The sequence below is a fragment of the Larus michahellis genome, chromosome 1, assembly GCF_964199755.1.
Source record: "Larus michahellis chromosome 1, bLarMic1.1, whole genome shotgun sequence".
NCBI lineage: Eukaryota > Metazoa > Chordata > Aves > Charadriiformes > Laridae > Larus > Larus michahellis.
In genome coordinates, this window is record NC_133896.1 from 95,162,427 (window position 1) to 95,178,348 (window position 15,922).

At 46.3% G+C, this 15,922-nt stretch overlaps 1 protein-coding gene across 4 annotated transcripts in view; it reads left to right on the forward strand.

Annotated features, from left to right (window-relative positions):
• The window catches only part of IGSF11 (immunoglobulin superfamily member 11), a 108,216-nt gene that overhangs the window by 68,268 nt on the left and 24,026 nt on the right, over window positions 1-15,922 (forward strand). Inside the window, exon 1 of one of the 4 annotated variants that reach the window (XM_074594311.1) lies at window positions 13,807-13,890. The exons of the other annotated variants lie outside the window; for them this stretch is intronic. The gene's annotated coding sequence lies outside the window, so the exon portion shown is untranslated. Of the gene's footprint in view, window positions 1-13,806; window positions 13,891-15,922 lie in introns of those variants that run through there. 4 annotated transcript variants of the gene reach the window in all.

The window sequence follows — 15,922 nt, forward strand, 5'->3', positions numbered from 1 at the left end:
GTGGTCCTCAACCCCCCTTGAGCGAAGTTCTGACTGCAGATTCTCTAGTGTCCACAACTGCTGATGATGCAGGAAGACACGCGTCTCAAACCTTGCCACCTTGTCTTGTGCCTAAGGCATCTGCGAACTTCGGTGCAGTGGGAACCCTGCAAAAATGTTTGTCAGTGATGGAGGATGACCTCTTGGAGGGGGGGAGCCGTTAACCTCTGTCAGAGCCTATCCTGCCCAGGAGCCCAGTGCATACAAGCTGCTGCCGTGGGAGCCAAAGGTGTAACTTAATTCTTGCTTCTCTGTGTTTCTGCTTGAGAAATCCTTCACCAAACTAAGTGTGCATGAGGGCTTGGGGTGCATCAGACCTGCTGCACTGATGGCTGCTTCCTGTGTGGAAATAGCACAGTAGAGCTGACGTGTCCTAGCTGCAAGCAGCCTTGCACAGCATGTGGACAAAACTGTTCTTTTTATAAGTCATCAGACTATTCCTGTACAGGGCTGATGAAGCTCTAAAAAGACTATGGTAATAGCCGATTTTCTCTTTTTCTGCCCTCACAGTTTCACTAGATGAAAAACAGAGAATTTGTTGAGGGACACCCGGCCGTGCAACAGTCCTGTGGGTATAGTGTTAGCGTGAGCTCTGTGTGGCTCATGACATGCCCTGCCACCTGGGAGAAGCCTTGTCCAATATGAAATTCCTTATCTACTTACTCTGTGTGGTTCTGCCTTCACCCATACCGGGAGACCTCTTGGGGACTTTAGCAGTCAGCCGTGGAGCAGTTTCACACATCTGTTCCGAAGGACTGTGGTTTTGAAACCAAACCTGCATTGTATTGAGCCCCTGGTGTTTTAAAAATTTTATTTGTTAGACACCTGTCCTTATTTGATGTAGGATTTGAGCATTATATGTATAGTGTATTTGTACTCACCGTAGTTCACAGAGTTGCTTTATTGTCAAAAATATTTGTGCTTCAGTCTGTGAAATGAAGATAATTACTTACCTCTTGGCCAATTATATGGTATTTGGTGGTCTGAATCTTCCTCTGCATGGGCTTGCCTTTTTGTTGAGATCTTCTGAACTGTGCCTGAGTTTGATCCCTTGAATAAGCAGCGTGACTGCCCTTCCAAGTGACTTCCAGGGCGACTTTATTGCTTGTAGCATAGAAAGAAGGATCCAGAAGCTGAGCCTTCAATCTCAGAAAAGCACCCTCATTTCAGAGCTGTCCTCCCTTGCCAGGTACACTGACACCAACATTTCCATTTGTGGAACCCAGTTTGTCTTGCAGCAAGGACAAAAACACTCTTTGACTTATAAATTGAGCACATTTAATGGGGAGCAGCACAGGAGGAGTCATTATTAATAATTATTTGCATAACAGTAGCCTTTCTTCCATAGATCTTGCAAAGCTGGGCAAACAGGAATTAATTCAACCTTAAACTACCCACATGGGAGGACGCAAACTATCATTATCCACATGAACAGTTTCTCTGCATGATTTTACTAATTATAGTATAGCACTTAGGTGTTGTTATATGTGCTATATAAGATGGTAAATAATATTTTACAGAGAGGAACAAAGGGCATTTCTTACCCAATCAGACTCTCTTTCCAGCACTCACACTATACTGTCTCCAGCAACGGGGAGAATTATTCCAGCAGAATGTGGAGGAAACGGGCCATCGATGGGCAGCGTGGCCAGAGCTATAAATAGGTGAAATGCCTTGCCTAAACCCCGCAGAAGTGGGGCTGTCGAAGATCTGGATCTAGATAGTAACACAAGTTGCACGCCCTCCACCATACCAGAACAGCTTTTGCCTTTCTCCGTTGCTTGGAGGAATCTCATTCCTGATCCTAGCAAGGCCATGTAATGCAACCTTCCCAAAAAGGCTGAGCTGTTCCAGTAGCGCTGCCTTAAGATGTTACCGGACTGATCCAACAAAGTGTGGGAGCACCTTCTGCTTCATGATGCTCAAACATTAGGGAAACAGCTACTGTCTCAAAGTCCTGGGGAAGGGGCACTGAAATGCTTCCAGCCACCTGGGAGCCTGTGGGTACTCCTCCTTCCTGGCATACGAGACTTCCAGCAAGGCCTTTGACATCTTTTTCCCCTGCTAAGCTCACGGAAAAGAGCTGGCTCTATGTTTTCCTGAGGACAGCCCAGCAACTGGGCATGGCGGTGTCTGAAATAAATATAGTTTTGGAGGAGAGTTCATTTCCCCTGAATTAATGCAGCCTGACACAGAGCGCAGGAGCATGTGCCATCTGGTCAGATCTGCCTTGATTTTGTGAACAAGGGGGAGGGTAACCGATACTTTTATGAACTGCTGTTGCTGCACAGGCGAAAACAGTAATCCCCTAGGTACTGAAAATGCGAGATGCTAATCTGAAATTAAAATGGGTAAACGCACACAGGCCCAGTAAGGTCGTGAAGGTCAAAACCTTGTTCTCTAAGGAAATGAACCTTTTTATCTTGAGAAGCCCTGGGCACAGCCATGTAGTCCATCAATTTAATAGGAGGCGGTGGGGTAGCGTGCTGCTCTTTTATTTCAGAGCCAAGCTTGTTCCCTGTACGTGTAGAGTGTAATGTAATTTCCTTCCTTCATCCCACGACGTATGTGTGTTCTCTGCAGAGATTTCACTCCTATATTACCCGTCCATGCCCTCTGCCCCACCTCAGGCACTGTTTTGCCATTGCCTTCAGATGCCGCTGTATAAATTGGGCCGGAGGGTGTCCCTCACACTCCTCCTCAGCTAGAGAGCAGGCATCTAATTCCATTCTCTCCTGTAGTCCTGCCGAGCACGTAATGAAATGGCCAAATTCCGACAATTCTCCCCATGAGGGCGTAAGAAACCATTCAGCGGTATGTCATAATGCGAGCTGCGATGGTGGGGAACCTGGAGGAGATCCTCATCTCTTTCCCCCCGCTGCCCGTGAGAGAGGGCTTGTGTGTTCGCAAGCAGTGGGTGAGGATTCTGCACAAGCTGACGGAGAGTTCAAGACGGCCATGTGTACCCCGTGGCAATGGCTAGGAAGTCACAGTTGGCCGTGACTTTGGTACAGGACAGGCTCTTAAGGCCAGCCGTGCTGGCCTTAATTTAGCAGATAATGGCTGAGTAACCCAGAGGCATGTGTGAGGCAGGAACAGAAAGTGTTTGCCTTGTTTTCCTAACAAAATTGCTCTCTGGCTGAGTGCCTTCCAGATTTTCAGCCCTAGTCTTGTAGTACAAAACAGCAATGAGGGCTCTGAAGCTTCTCTGCGGATCAGGCGAGGCAGGCCTGCCGTGCCACCAACAGCAAAGGGGAGAGCAGGCACGTGGTAGAAAGCTGCTTACATATGCCGCAAAGTGGTGGGGGGCTCCTTTGGGGTGCCGGGTGAGACGCAGGTAATAAGTAGTAACTTCCTTTTACCTCCCTGAGGTTTGTAGTGCCCGTGCTGCTTGGAGGTAAAAACCTGTGATCCTTTTGATCCTTTTGTGTGTGTGCTCAGGGTGAAACAGAGTCGTGGGCTAACAGAGCATAACAAAACCGGGGCGCGGGGACAACAGATGCGGTCATTGCCTTTCTTCTGGGGGGTGTTTGCACACATGCACACCTGAAGCCTCTGTCATCTGGGAATTCCCTTCCCCAAAACACAGCCCTGCACCTCCCACCTAAGAAAGTAATTTGTCAGCTGCAATTAGGTCTTCCCTTACTGTCGTGGGTACAGGCCCTCGGTGGGCAGTGGCCAGGCACACAGAGCCAGCATGCATCACTTGGCGTCCGGGCGAGCAGTGATTCACAGGGAGGTGAGGGCTGCAGGAAGGACAAAAACTGGGAGGCATGTTTTCTGGGTGGTTAGTTTGAGGAGAATATTGCAACTCTTCTGGCCGGGAAAGATGCCTGGGGAGAGGATGTTTCCCTGCTGTGGCTTGGTTGTCCTTTTTCCCTGATGCAGGAGCAGTACCTTGACGCGTTCCTCCCGCTCTCAGATGGAGTAAAACTTGCCTGATTTTTGGTGAAAGACGCTATAAAAAAGGTGAAGGTTTATCTGGCCAGCAAAGCCCAGACACAGGGTCAAGGTTTAGGTTTAATTCATGACAGGGAGATTCTGGCTCAGAAATTTCCATCAGTTTCAGGAGTTCTGAGCTCTGATCGTCTATGCAAGGGGCACATACAGTAAAGATACTGTATTTGTTCCCCCCTGCCCTCCCTTGTTTTTTCTTTTGGAAAAGATATGTCTCCAAACCCAGGGAACTTTAAATACCTCATCTCCTTTACCCTTTTTCTTTCACTCCCAACCTTGTTTTTGTTTCTGGACCAGAATGCCCGATAAAATCACGCAAAGGTCTTTTATTTATGTTTGGCTAGGAGCTGACCAGATGCCCCAGCCTGTGAAGTAATCACCATCTGTTGATTGTAATTGCAAGGCAAAAGCCAAAAGCCTGGAAGGTTTTTTGAGTGATGTATTCAAAGAACTACAGCTTGACTTTTCTGAATAAAAACAAAAGCTTCTCCTTTGGGTCAGGCCTTTTTTTTTCTTTTTTTTTTTTTAATACCTCCCCACACACAGAGTGCCTATGAATAGCTCTGCTACTCGTTCCCTCCTTATCAGAAGCAATTTGACTTTGTGCTTTCTTTTTTTTACATTGCTATCTGAGAAGGTGGCACCATTGCTGTGCCCTGGTGCATCTGTCCTCGGCAGCTCAGCACTTCAGTGGGGAGCACACTTGTTTGAGGTCCCGTACGCAGTGAGTTTCTTCTCTCCCTCTTTTTGTCTCTCTGACATCTTGCCATCCTCACATCAGTCAAAGATGTCTCTGGGGGAGAAGGACAATGGCAAATACTGCAGGTGCAGTGAGAATCAATAATTCATTTAATCATAAATTAATAAATGATGATGCTGCTTGGGGAGAAGGGGAGGAAAAGAAAGAACATTAATAGAGTGGTTTCGAGATCAATTCCACAACTCTGAGAGACTGAAGAAAGGCTCCAGAGGGCCTGAACTTGATAATTGTCAAGGTCTGTAGGATTCCCTCACTACCATCATTGCTGCTTCTTGGGTTTAATTCAGTGATACGGCTGTTATCTGCCCCCTTGTCCTGTGGAACTTGGAGGCTGCAGAACTTCGGTATTTGCAGAACGCAGAGCAAAATGCCTCTGGGTGGGGCAAGTGAGCCATATAGAAGTTTTTATGCTTGCTGGATAAAAGCATTGCAGTTCCTGAAGTGCTTCTGCCAGATATTAAGAGGAAAGCAGGTCTCCAGTCCCAGCCCCCAAACAGCTGAGCTTGCTTCTCTGGGACCATGGGGTGCGAATGAGTTCTGTTGCCACTGGGTGACCCAGGAGCAGTTAACGCTGTGCTGCATCTGGCCCTGCCCAAAACACATAGTGGGGAATGCACATACGCATCCCATCTGCTTGCAACTACAGCACATGGAGGCAGGGCAAACCAGGATTTAGCCGTCAGAAAATGAGGAATGAATATAATAAGGATATTAAGTGTATTAACCTCCAGAAGACACCTCTCAGGCACGCAATGCCTATTTATTTCTGTAAGTGGACAAAGACTCCGGAAGGCCTTATCACAGCACTCCTCCATCCTGCGGTAAGGGGCGTGATGGGTGGCCAAACTTGTCACATGAGTTATCACCAAGCAGCAACACTTTCCAGCACGTTTCTCTCCGGTGTGCTCCGTCCTTCCCTGTGCCTGCAGTGGCGCAGACCTTTCGCAGCAGCTGAGGTGAAGACCCTCAGGGCTGCTCAGCACTATTACTGTTGTTTTCTCCTTCATTGGCTCTTAAGTAACAGACATGGACATCTCCTGACTTGGGGATTGGATTTGTCTTTTCGAAAATATGTAGGACCCCGAGGATGTTTCTCCCCAGATTTAGTGCTCTGTGGGCCTACCTGCAGTTTAGGCTGACTTAAATTTCGCTGAGAGATAAAAATGTTCATTTTCGTCATTGTCCAGGAGAAGAGGTCAGATCTGTTTATGCAGCATGGTAGAGATTAGAACAAATTCAGAAACTGTGCCTCTCTCCCAGCTCTTCTTGTGGTCAGCAGGCATCTGGAAACATGACCTCCCTCGGGACTGAGGTCTTTATTATGCATTTGTGTGTCACGGTATTAATAATGGTAATGAATAGTGGAATTAGAGCCTTAGTATCTCTTTTACATAACTACGCATGTTGCTAATAGGCATAAGATTAGCCAGAGCTGCTGAAACACCCAGCAATGCTGTTTTGCCTCAGCAGTGGTTTGAATTCTGCCTAGTGCTTGTACACTGGGTAAAGTGTCTGCTTTTCCTAAAAGGCAGGAAGAAATCAATGCAACCAGGAGTGCTGCTGGAGCTTGGGAGCCAAGATCTCAGACAGTGCTGGGAGAGAGGGAAAGGGTCTCCAAAATGCTCCCTCTGAACGTGCTCGCAGTACCTGTTTTCTGTGCCCCTTCTTTCCTTTCTGTTGAGTTACTCGCAGTTTTCACTGATGCAGAAGCAAAACCGAGCCAACTTATTTCCTGATATAAGGCCAATTCTTTTTTTTTCTCTTTTCTTTCTCATTTAATCTCAAAACTCCTAGACATTACCTCCTCCCACTCTGCGGTATTCGCATGCATCAGGTATATTTTACAGTTTACTTCCTTGGGGTTGTTTCTTAATAAGCTGTACACATTTAATCCTTCTTATCCTTCTTCATAAATTCTTCCAGGTCTGTTTATCAGTAGTCTCTGATTCTTTTCTAGTTTACTAGCCATTTATTGCTGATGAGGAAAAACTGATGGAATGAACAAAATTGAATCCTTGGGCTGGATGCATTGAAACGGTGCAGAAAGCTTTTCCTCCCTCCCTTTGCTGTGATGGGGTGCCCCTCTGTTCCCCACCCAAAATTGCAAGAGCCTGTTTTGCTAATATAGCACTTTGAGATTTTTTATTTGCTATTTTCTGTAACCTCAAGTCTCAGAGAACCAAATAGCTTCTGTGCTTTCTCCCTCCTGCTGAGTATCCATCTTTTGGATTATTGCTCTCCAGGGACATTACCTGCATTTTTCTATTTTGTTGGGTTCAGCTTGTGGCTTTGATGAGTCTAGATTCAATCATCCTTTGTCCCACTCATGCTACTCTCTGCTTTAACTTTCGGACCATTGCCCACACATGCTTAATTTTAAGGAGTTCTGTGTTCGTTGAGAGCCTGTTTCTTTGTCTTCCATTATATTTGTAATTTCTCTGCAGGGCGTCAGCTGCAAATTTCATGGACAGTTAGTGCTGGTTTCCTGTGACACTGGTTTAATAAGACCAACACGGATGTAAACCCTTTGGCACATCATTTCTCATTTCCCAGTACAACAAAGCATATTTTCTTTTGGTACCTCTGGCCAGTTTTTTGATCCATGGGCTGTTGGTTCTGGTCAAACTGACACAGTGGGGCAATGTCAAATCCTTCAAATTCCTAAAGCTTCAAATTCCCCTTACTGCTAGTTGTGCACACGTATTAAAAAGCAAAAGATTTTCACTTGTGTATTGCATGTGTTTTTATTCTTTAGATTCTTAATGACCCTTCATATTTGTTTCATTATTTCACTAGGAATAGATATCGACTTGGAATTAAACATTGCCAGCTCTATTCCTTATTGAAAATCTTTATTATGTTTGCTTTTTGGTTGGTTTTGTGGAGCCTCCCTAGCTCAATGTAAATTGTCAGATTATTTGTCACTGGGATAATACGTTTGTCAATGCCTTGCCATAACAAATTAGGCTCCTAATCCTGCATACATTTATGTAGGTGCTTATATGTATAGATTGCTTAACGTTCAGCCCTGTATTAATTCTGTTGAAGTGAAAAATACTTTTAAAAAAATGTCTCTGTCTTTTCTGGATTAAGTTCTAGGATGTCGTTTGCTTTATTTGCTTTGTGGACATACCATTCTTCAAGTTCTTTATGCTTGTGCTTTTTTTAAACTTGCTTTTTTTCCTCCTTTCTAGTCCAAACTTCTTCTCTTTATTCTTCTGGCTAAGGACAGATTTAAAAAAGCTGCTCAGCCATTTCTGAACCATTAATTTTATCCTCATCCTCACTTATTAATGAACCTACCTTCTTTCTGGTGTTTCTTCTCCTCCTGATGAATTTGTAAATCCCTTCTTATTCCCTTCAGTGCCTTAGGCAACATAAATTCATTTGCTTTTTTTCCCTTGCCCTTATCTTTTCCCTACAGCCTTAACTGACTCTGTGTATTCTTGTTTAGTCACAATCTCCACTTCCATTTGCAGTGCAGGACTTTCCTTGTGATTCTCTTAATGAAGAGGCATCAGTAGGAAAACACCGTGCTGTACAGTGCAATAAGAACTGAAGTGTTTCATTTAAAAGTTGTGTGTGGTGGAATCTTCTCAGGGAGAATTTATGTTAGGAACAGTCACTGTGTGGCAAAGCCAGCACTTTAGTTTTAGTGTGCCTTTGCCTTAATTTTTAAAGCTTTCATCATGATTTGAGCAGGGCAAGACGGGCAGCTGAGCAAATGGGAATTCCTCTTCTTTCTGAGTGGTTTCATCAACTATGCTGTGTTGGCTGTTCATTACAAGAGCTGCTCTCCTTCCCTGGTAGGAGATATGGAAAATCCTCCTTTATTAAGGGGAGTTCTTCTAAACCAAAGAGAGTGGTGAGGGTCTGTGAGAGTTTCAGCCACTTGTTGCTCAGGCAAAGGCAGAGCGCCAGGAGGAAACCTGCACCAAAAAAAAAATGAGAGGCTGTAAGAGGGGAGAGGGGACAGGAGGTCCTTCTGTCCTTCCAGGCTCCCTTTCAAGACAGGTTGGCAATGCTTCAATGCTTGAAGGCAGGCGTGGTCTTTGAGCTCCATCAACATGTTAGGCAGGCAGAAACATCCCATGACCACCATGGCTGTTGCTAGCAGAGGTGGCAAACCTGCCCTTGGGGAGCAAGGCTGGAGACTGGTTGGCAGAGGGGTTGCTTCACAAGGTCCGGAAACAAATAAATTGGAGGCTAAATTCGGATACTCATTAGAGAACCCCTATTCAGCCAAGGCTGATCTTGTGACCTGGAAAGATGCCTGTAACTCAGCTCATGTGAATGGGGCTGTGCCAGTGACCTGCCCTCTGACCTCGGAGAAGTCTCTCCTATGTTCAGTTTCCCCATCTATGAAATGGGGACAGTGATACAGGGTTGTAGGGGTTTGGCCAACTACTGGCTGTGAAATCCGGGGTTGAAACATCAATGTTTCTTTCTTGTAGTGAGTCATCGTGAAGTTTTTGGTGGAGCAGGGCAGGAAGAAGTGTGTTGTGTTTAGGGGTTCCCACCACCTCTTTTGGGGGTGCTCTTACCCGCCTTTCTCCCTCTCTTCCTCCCTGTGTGGGTGCTATGGAAAGCAGCTGCAGGTAAGCAAAGTGTAATGAGATCACGAGTTTTCATGTGCCTCTGGGACCAGAATAATACCAGCCATTGCTTCTTCATCTTCCCTCATCACTATTGGCATCCTTCCACACTTCCTGAAGATGGACAAGTCGGGAGTCATGCAAAGTCCGGAGGAGGTGAAAGAAAGAACGCAAAATATGCTTAAAAATAGAAGTTACGTCCATAGACCTGCACTTTCCCCCTTCTCCTGTGCCCCATAGAGTTGTGCTACATGAGGGTAGGGAGTCTGCCAGAGCTCTGGTCAGTACGTTGGATGTTTGCTCAGAGGAAATGTCTTTTTGTTTACACGGGGGAGAGAGAAGCTTAGAGAAGAAACCTGGCACAGAGCATTAGGGATTCGGTTAATCTGCTTAGAAATACATTAATCAGAGGATCAGATGCTGTCAACAATACCCTTTCCCCCACACTCTCTTCCCTCTTTCAGTACCTTCCTCATCACTGCTCCCACTGGGTCCTACTCCTCACCCTCCTCCCTGTGTCCTTCCTCTCCCCTGCTGTGAAAGTCAGGGAGTAATGAAGGACAAGGAGATTAAAGCAAAATTAACAAATAAACTATAAATCCTAGATCTAAATGAAAATTAAAAATGGATCTTCAGCTGTTTATTTGCTTCCCTAAAAGTAGCCTTGTAGCTCAGCCAAACTAAATGTAGCCAGGATTTCCCTGGAAAGTTCTGGGGAAAATAGGCAGGTCCCAAAAGAAGAGCAAATAGTGGATATGGTGGCTGCCTGCTTTCCCCTCCTCTTCCCCTCTTCCCCTCTCCCTCCGCCCCGGTCCATTCGTCTCCCCCCACTTCCACTGAAGTCTGCAGGAAAAGCTGTGGGGCCACGCTGAGACATGACGTTATTAGGGCATTATCACAGTGACCAGAGAAAGGAATACTCCAAACCACCAGCCCTCATTGCCTTCAGCAGGAACTGTGAGTAGTTGGCTTCTGGCTAACATCTCTTGTCTAAGGACGGGCATCTGTAATTCTCAGGAGCCACAATTTAGTGGGTGCTCTGATTAAAACTGAAGCCAGGCAGTTCAGTTTCTCTTCTGTGCAGTTGGGATGGTAATACACACAAGGACATTACCTGTATGGGGAGAGAAGCTCTGAAAGACGGTGTCACTTGTTAGTGGCGTATCCTCAACATCTCGTTGCTTTCCTGCCTGGTGAACTGGAAAGGAGGCTCAAAGGTGGCATCCTGTGGCTACATGGAGCTGAGGTTGAGGTCGAGTTTGCCGCTCTCTGAGCTCTGCTGTTGTAGAATAACTTGTCAGAGGAGTATTTGTTCTACATGCACTGTCTTCTTTTCTAACATTTTTGTTTATTAATTTTTCAAGAAAAACACGAGAACAAAAGCATTGCAGCGAACAAGATATCTGTACCAACTGGGGGATAAAGAAAGATGTAGATAGCTACTGCTATCTACTCTTAATGTTTGCTTTGCATGTGCGGTGTTTTGTTCTCAGATGTGCAGCACTTGGTTTCATTCTCTGTATGAAGGTATAATCATAGGCAATGCAGGATGTGCAGTGTGGCTTACTTAATTTCAAGGGAAACCTTTAACTTCATGGATCTCCTGACCTTTGAGCCATTGTTTTAACAGCATTACAGTTGTATTAATTTTGGAGATTTTGCAATCCCACGTTAATCCAAATTCCATTGAAGTCGGTACACAGACACCCATTGTCTTAAGCTGGGGTTGGTTCAGGTCATTACTCTTCAAATTGTGCTGAGGAAAGGATGGGAATAAAGGGGAGGGTGCAGTGCAATATCAGAGCTCAGCTTCTTTTTGTGTTTTCATAGGTGAAGTAAAGGCTGTCTAAGAAAAAAATTGAGGCGGGTAAATGTTTTTACAGGAGGATTTTTATTTTTCTGTGAGGGAGCAGGAGGCATGAGGGGGATACAAGGCTGCTGCCTAAGAGTGCAGTAGTACTTGCTCCAAATGGGAACAACAGAGTGCTTTGGACAGAGAGTTCTCGGTGCGACATCACTTCCACAGGAAGATATGTCTTTGAGCCAGTTCCCTTCCTCTGCTCCCTCCTGCTGCACCACTGCACTGAAGAAAAAGTAAGAACTCACCTCTGGTTCTCCTCAATTTGCTTTAGAGGAAGATCCAGAGAAAACAGTGCCGTTCCCCTGTTTATGTATATACACGAGCAGATTCACTCAGCTATTTGAGGACACGTGGATCCCTTTAATGTTGATCCACCCCATCTCTGCTTGGCATGCCTCCTGTGTTCCCCCAGCCGTGGTGGTACACTGTGACCCAGCTGCCCAATGTCTAAGTGTGGCTGCCTGGGTGGGCAGCGGTGCCTGCTGGCTGTGCCCTGCGGGTCCTTCTCAGGCCTCCTTTCCCTAAAGAATTTATAGTGCTGATCTCATGGCCTGTACTATCATGTGAAGCCTTGATGCTCTGGGGCAGCAGCTTGAAAAGACCTGGGCTTGAGCATTGGCCCTGCAACCAACAAGTGGTCATAAGACTTTCCAGAAGGCCGTGTCCAGACATTGTGCCAGCAAGGCAGAAATGCTGAGTTAGCAAGTTCACAAATTCTTGCATCTTGGCGTCCTCCCAGTGAGTGGGAGGCAGAGAGACAATAAACCTCACAGAGACCTTTGAGAGCAACCCCACGTACCCAAACTGCTCTATTGCTCCTGGCCAGGAGCTGGTGCTCTGATACCTGCTGGGTGAGGTTATAGCACTGAATCAGTGCATTTAGGGATTTTGTCTGCCTGGGTAAAGAAGGGCGTGGTGGCATTGCTGCATCTGTTAACGTTCGGCATGAGTGAGAGGGAGGATCTGGTAGCACAGGTCTTGTTGTGAGCTGCTATCAGGAAAGTACACAATATACTTTCCAGCATGGCGTCCCTGCAGGTTTTAGCATGCTAGCTGGATTAAACCTAGTAAAGACACATGTACTCATGCTGTGTCTGAATTTTCCTTTTCCTAAAGACAAATACTTGTGGATTTGGGGCTAGCCTGTATCTCCAAAATGTTGTGTGGAGCCGGTCCAGGTTTCTCCTTCAGCTGTATGTGTTGATGAAAAATGCCTATTTTAATCAAAGACTGTTTTTCACAGAAGCTTCCATTACATTCTTGTCTTCATTTCTTTTTTTTTTTCTATGGAAAATGGTCAAGGTAGGAGGAGGAAGTGAGACAAGTGGTTTTTATTTTTTTCTGACACAATTTTCAGTTTTCACTGAGAAGAAAAGGGAGGGAAAAGACAACTGGAAAGAAGTCAAGGGAAGAAAGGAAACTCTTTTTGTTGGTTTTTGATCTAGGTTTGATGCTGGAAACCTCTTATCTACCTTTCTCCTTGTTTTCCTCTTCATCCCTTTATTTCTTGTGTTTCTTTCTTATAGTTTCCCTCATCCCATGCAGTCGCTTTCCCAAGAACATAAATATCCACAAGTGCTGATATTTGCATGGAAGGTTGGAAAGGAAACTTGCAGGAAAACACAGTGATTCAGGTAGAAATGTGCCTCAGTATCAGGTCTGCAAGCTGAGCTGGTGACCTCTTCTTGAACACTGAAGCTAGTCACCGATCTGGCAAGCTGTTGAGCCAAGAGCTGGTGGATGGGCTTTGTGCTGGTGTCAGCCTGGTAAGCCAAAGCCAGAGAAAGCATCACCCCCCATCTGCTCACACCTTCATGTAAGCAGGCAAGCTTGAGCAAGCAGAGCTGACCCTCCTCTCCTGGAAAATGCAGGAGATTTTCCCCTTTCTTTTCCTTACTGCATGTGGAGGAAGGTGGTCTTCTCCTGTCAGGTCTGCTGGCTTGAGAAGTGAGAAGGATTTTAAATGGGAACGGTGCCAGGCAGGGAGATTTAAGACCTCTTGTCATGCTCCAGTGCTCCCAGCAGGAGATTTCTTAGACATGATTGTTCTCTGCCTGAGATCAGCCTCTGCTTTTTCCATTCTCTTAATAGCAGTGACTTTGTGAGGTCTTGCCTCAGGATGATCTACCCCCGTAACTACACTACTAGTTGGAAATTGGATTACAGCAGATATTCAGAGAAAGATGTTCAAGGAGGCATCTCTTCCCATGTACCTTCTCCTTGGAGTGTCATGAAGAGAGGGATGAAGTAAGCATTGCTTGCCACTAAACTCTTCCCCTGCCCAGGGTGTTGTCATTGGCTTTCTTGCTCGTAGCCAAAGACCTAAAATGACACAGTTTGAGCCTGATGTGCTCCATCTCCAGGCTCAGTGTTGTATGTTGGTGTGGATGGTGGGCAATGGGTTGTTGGACTGAGAAGAGGGGTTGGAAGCACCAAGGAGATTGCCCCTCCCACTGTGGTTACATACAACACATGCACTATTGCTGAGCAAGCTGTAGGTCCCTGGAGCGAAGTGGGTTTCCTACACATCTTTTTTTTTTCTGTGTCCTCCTTCACGTCGCCTGGAGCCTGTCCCTGCCATTGAAGCATGTACAAAGGTAGAGCTGCAGAAGCTTGAGAAGATCTTGGAGCAACTTTTTAACCCAGTGATATGTGGACTATGGTCTGGGGAGACTGAGGTGAGCACTATGTAGGTAAAATGTATTAAGTAGCAGCTTTTAGAAACTCAGTGATTTCATGCAGCTGCTCTCCAAAAATCAGATAGTGGATAGTAGGCAGAAAGTTCAGGCACCACTGATCTGGTCCGTGTGCTGCTCAGGCAAAGTACCTGGTTAAGTCTCAATCATCCCTACACCCTGCCTTTGAAAGCTGCCTGAGGTGGAGTTTTCGCAGCCTCCCCGGAGCAGTTTGTTTCAGAGCTTTGCTGTTGTCATAGCTAGATAGCTAGTCTGAGGTCTCGCTGCAAATTTTGTTGCTAATAAAGATGATCGGTGGGGAAAAGAGAACTATTTTTCTCATGCAAATTAAAAGTATACTACATTTATCTTTTAGCATTTTTCTATCTATTTTTCTTCTGTTTCTTCTCTGTCCCTTTGATGTATCTCCCTATCTCTATCTCATTTCCTACCTTCCTTCCTCCACAATGATCACTTTCTCCTCTCAGAGGGAGCAGAACAAAGTGTCTGCTGTGTGTTTTATGGGTTCCCACTTAATCCTGCCTGATCCCCCATTTTTGGAAGGCTGTTTCCCCTCTGGTACCTTTGTGTGTGGTACAGATGGGTATGGCAGACCCCTGCAGAGGGTCCTGTGCTTTTGGAACGCTTCCCAGCCAGCGCCTCTGGCCCCATCTCCCTCCTCTCTTAACCCAAACAGCTCATGCTCAGATGCTAAGGTTATCACTCTTTTCTTCTAGCGTGATGATGCCTGGAGCTTTCAAATATGTTCATTAATTAAGCCTCCTGGGATGTATTCCCTACTGGCCGCTGTGTACCTATGTGGAGCCGGCGGAGGGGAGGGGAGGAGAGGGGAGAGGGCATGCCTGGCGCCGGAGCATACGCTGTGCATCCTGCCGGTTCGCAGGCTCGCTTTAACAGTTGGTCATTCCTCAGAGCCTCAGCCCCCTGCAGAAGTGGAGAGGGCCTGGGATGCCTCGGAGGGGCAAAGAGACGCAATCGGGTTTGACAGGATTTGCACCACAAATTAAGTGCTGAGTGTTAACGTTTGACACTCCAGCTCCATGGAGCTTTTGGGTAGCCCCTCACAGAGAAATCTGTCAGAAACCCAAGCATCCAGAAAGCAGGGGGAAAGCCACCCTGCCACCTCCTGTTTTTCGCTTCTCGGAGGATGCAAAACACCGAATGGCCTTGTCAGCTCCAGTGAGCACCCCGACTCCATTGCCCTGGGGAGGAAGGTGCTGTCATGGCAGGGAGTTTGTGTGCTGCCACCCCGCATCTCACACCCCCATGGTTGCCATCTTGCAGGCACAGGGCTGGAGGGACAGCCTGCAAAATAAGCACAGGTCCCGGGGATCTACATGTAACTCTAGGGCATGATTTTTCCCCTCAGCCCCTTCCTGTGGTTCTCACGGCCATGGCCAGTAGTGCTGTTGCAGTGGTGGGCACAACACCACTGCTTTGAACCCTGTCCTCTTGGGTCTCATTGGTGGGGGGCAATATTGGTGTTGGAGAGATTTTGACGGTCATTGAGAGTGCTGCAGGAAAGAGGGCAGGTGAATGGATGCCCAAGGCTCTTCTCCCTCTGCCAGGGAACTGCTGAGCTGCTAGTCATCATTTTAGATCTAATGGGGATGTGGAGGCAGCATCACCATTCCTCTTAATCAATTAAATGAAAAACTATGAACCAAACCCATTTAATTACTTTGAGCTAGGGGTATTCATGCCAAAAGACTAATGGAAGCTCGTTTTCATTTGTTAGACTTTCACTCTCCAAAGGTAGCTTTCTTCAACTGTGCTGCATGTGCTGTCTGAAGCAATGCTGTCTTCCAGCCTAGCAGAAGTGCTTTTCTCCACTGCTGTATTGCTTCCTTAGAGCTTGGAAAAGACTTTAACATTTTGTGACGTGGGCATGGAAATAAATACCAGTAGGTCCTACTATAATGAGAGCTGGGCAAGCAATTATAAAAGGCTGTTCCTTTGATGAAAGTTGTCCTTGGATGGGCAGCAGCCTTGTGCCAGTCTCAGTACAGCACAG